Below are 4,367 nucleotides of genomic sequence, written 5' to 3'. Positions count from 1 at the left end.
GGCCTGGGCTCTGGAAGCAGCTCCATCACTCCTCATGTCTAGGAGCTGGCCACACAGTATACAACAAGCGCTTAAGACATTAGCTAGTGTTGTTATTTAAAAGCATATTAAAGTGCCCCTCTTTAATTACACATAGACCCAGAAACTCACTCTATTTCACTGCCGCCACGGGCATTTGAGCACTTGCAGAGGTCAGCATTATACCTGTGTTTGTGAGTAGGGACCAGATTTTATCTACGTGACTAACAACGTCAATTTTTGGGTTTTTCACAATTTAATTTTTAGTTTATTTCACCTCGACTTTGAGGTGAAATATACACAGTATAAAATTATTATTTAACTGTGTCTGAGTGTTCCCTGAGCACCAAGAGACTTTCATCTTCAGAATGAAAACCCTGGACCATTAAATGGCTTTCTATTCCTTCCCAGCAAACCCATCGAGCACCCCCCTCAGTGTACTGACTGTGACTTTGGCTGGGTAGACATTGTGGTTCCCTGAGGTCATCCGGCTTATGTGTCTGGTTCCCTGAACTTGCCTGTTGTCCAGGTTTACCTTGTTGTAGCCTGAGACTTGATACATTTTATTTTCATAGTTTTAGGGAGTGTAAAGCCTTTCTTTACTGGGTGTGAAGGCACATGTCTATAGCTTCCCAGCACATAAGAGGCTGAGGCAGGAAAGTCATGAAGTTTGAGTCCGGCTTAGATTACACACATGCACATCAAACAAAAGTTCCTTTTTATCAGTATATATTTAGATGTTCTTGTTTTCTTTTGGTAACTATATAAAACTGGGCTCTGTCATCATAAAGTTGCACAAGCCGCTTGATGCTTCAAATAATAATGGAAGATAACAAAACCAACCAACCTACTTCCCCCACCCCGCCCCCCAAAAAAGAAACCAACCAACCAAACGAACAAAAAATCGCTAAGCCTGGTGCAACACTCCTGCAATCCCAACACTTAGGATACAGAGGCAGGAAGATTACTACAAGTTTGAGGCTAGTCTAGGCTATATTGTGAGTTCTAGGCCAGTCAAGAGCTGCATAGAGAATTATTGAAATGTATGACCTTCTTTTCCTCCAAGTACCTACCACGTCATTTTGTCCACTATATTTACCAACCATAAGAATAAAAGATGTGGGGGCTTCCTTGATAATATTGAGGGCGAGCTGGCCAGGGTGCTCGGCCCTGCCTGCCATGAGCAGCAAGGTTGAAGGGAAGATATTCTCACCTGTCACAATGTGACTTAAAGCCTTCAAAACGCTTCTTTCCCAGTAATTGCTAAGATTATTAAATTGCAAGATGAGCTGAGGAAGCTTCTGGTGTGTATTTTTATTTCAGATGGGGAGCTACTAATGAGAAAGCCAGCGAGACAGCAGGGAAGCAAAGGGCGGAATCGCAGCTAGCAATCTTGGCAGTTTAAATGCATTGTTAATACGAAGAACTCGCTCACAAGCCTGGGAAGTTCAGAGTGTGGATGTTCCCTTTTCTTTCAAGGGAAGGAAACTTTAAATTGGATTTTATTTTATTACCCAAGGTGGAAGAAACAGTTTTATCCTTATATTTTATACCTAGTGCCAGAGTTTGATGAAGTGATTGAGAGACTACTAAAGCATGTAATTTAGGAAATTTGAATAGAATTTCCCCCAACTTGTCTTTTATTGTTCTGGCATTGGCCTTTCCTCTGAAAATATTAACAAGAACCTTCAAGAAGGAACATAAAGTCCCCGGGTTGCTGGGAACGAGTTTAGCGTTCCTATGTGGTGGTAGCTTGTCTCTTCTACCAAGGGCTGGTGAGTTCACCCAGCTCCTGTAATTAGGATTTTTTTGGCTTGTAAATAGAGTAGCCATATGTTCTAGATTTTTCTGGGGCAGTCCCAATTAAAATATTCCTTCCTGTTGTTAGACCATGTGTCAGACCATGTGTTCTGATTTTTTTTTTTTTTTATGTAAAATGTGGTCAGCTTTCCCCAAATTGTCAGATTGTCAGTATTTTCCTAATGACTTTCCTTCAAAGTGCAAAAAACTCTCTACATCCTGCTGGGGTCATTACCCTAGCCACTATGTGAGATACAGATGATTGACGATGTGTATCCATGGACTCCAATATAATTTTTCTAGCCACCTCCACAGGCCTCATTTCTCCCACATCCTTCGGCTCCCGTGTCAGCCCTGGATTGCACACACTCTGCTTCTGTGCTTATTATTGTCTGTGTGCTACACTCCTCTCCTCAACACACTTTTACAGCTGAGAAGTAGGCCTAAAATGCTAGCTACTCAGGAGGCTGAGGCAGGAGGACCACAAATTCAAGGTTTGCCTGCGCTATAGGATGAGTTCTAAGATTGCCTGACAACTTACTAAGACTCGGTCTGAAGATAAAAAAAGTAAAGAGGACCTTGGATAAAGGTTAGTGGTACAGCCCTGCTGAGCATCTGCATGGCCCTGGGTTCGGTCCCTAGGACTAAAGAAGGGAATGAGGGCTGGAGAGATGGTTCATTGGCTAAGAGCACTTGCAGCCCTCACAGAGGACCCACATTTGATTCCCAGTACCCACATGATGGCTCATAACCACTTGGAACTCCAAGATCCAGGGCTGCCTTCTGGCTTCCAGAGGCACAAGACATGCACATAATACACATATAATATATGCAGGCAAAACGTTCATATACATAAGATAAAATTAAATTAAAAAGAAGACCTAATTTTTTTTTCTATAATGTCTTCTAGGCCTCATTTGATTATATATATATATATATATATATATATATATATATATATATGTGTGTGTGTGTGTTTGTGTGTGTGTATGAATGAATATACACACACACTCACATACACATACTCACTTATACCAGTTAATTGGACTTTTTTTTAATCACTAGGAACAATGGCATCCTTTAAAAATGTCTACCAGGGTTGAAGAGATAGCTCAGCTGTTAAAAGCATACACTGCTCTTCCAGGGAACCTGGATTCAGTTCCCAGCATTTATGTCAAACAGTTCCCAGCTCCAGGGGGATCCAGTACCCTCTTCTGGCATTTTTGGGTACTTCACTCATGTACACACACACACACACACACACACACACACACACACACACACACCAGAGGGTAAAACCCTAGCTCTTGGCTCCTGTGGTGGTTTGAATAGGTAGATTCATGTGTTTGAATGCTTGGCCATAGGGAGTGTCACTATTAGGAGGTGTCCTTATTAAAGGAGGTGTGGCCTTGTTAGAGGAAGTATGTCACTGTGGAGGTGGGGCTTTGAGGTCTTAAATGCACAAAGAAATGTCCAGTGTGAAACAAATCCAGTCTTCTGGCTGCCTTCAGATCAAGATGCAGAACTCTCAGCTCCTTCTGCAGCACCATGCCTGCCTGCCTGCACTCTGCCATGATGATAATGGACTAAACCTCTGAAACTAGAAGCCTGCCCCCAGTTAAATTTTTTCCTTTGTAAGAGTTGCTTTGGTCATTGTGTCTCTTCACAGCAATGAAACCCAAACTAAGACAGCTTCTCACCTGTACTAAGGGAGAAAGCTGAATTGTATGGCCTTGCCACATGTTATCCTAGACACATACCGCAATCTAACCAACATTTCTTTTTCTGTATATCTCTTCTTCCAGACCCTTCGATATGGATATCCTCCCAACCCCTAGAACTCTCTAAATATTGGCTCCATGGAATTGCTTACAAAGGAGATTCTGTTCCCTCAAGGTGATATTTCTTGAACATTAGAATGAACCCATGGCATTACTCATGCTAGGAGACCATTCTACTGCTGAGCTATATCCCCAGTCTCCCTAGGTGATTTCTGTCAAATCTGCATCTCTCCTCCAGTTCTCTTCTGAACTCTTGCCAGCAACTCAATAACAAGTGGCGGTTGTAAGGATCAGGGTAAGATGAGGGATGTCTATGGGAGACATGGGCAATGTCAGGGATTGAACTATTCACAGATGAAATTTGATTGGTCCACTGAGGCATTTGAGCACAGGCACATTAAAAGGCTGCAGTGATTCTGAATCAAGAGAACTCAGTCCCAATCATTTAAGGTCAAAATGTCAAGGCCTCAAGCCCTTGAAGTGTTTAAAGCAGACGTCCCCTCTACAGATAAGTGCATCTGAGACTGTCTAGGAGAGTTCAGTCACCCATGTTAGTTATTCTGACTTTTACTTTTAATTTGGATTTTGTAGCATGAGCTCCTGCCTGTCTTCAATTCGAGGAGAATTATTAACACTTTTGAAATTCCTTGTTAAATACAATGTTCATTCAGCCTTCCACTGTGTAAGAAGGAGTAGATTTATGTCCCTGATCTGTTCATGTTAGCCTATCCCTAAATAAATGATACACTCATATATAGAAAAAAAAAG

Source organism: Arvicanthis niloticus, chromosome 3, assembly GCF_011762505.2.
Source record: "Arvicanthis niloticus isolate mArvNil1 chromosome 3, mArvNil1.pat.X, whole genome shotgun sequence".
NCBI classification, from domain to species: domain Eukaryota; kingdom Metazoa; phylum Chordata; class Mammalia; order Rodentia; family Muridae; genus Arvicanthis; species Arvicanthis niloticus.
Note: the sequence above shows the minus strand (reverse complement) of the source record.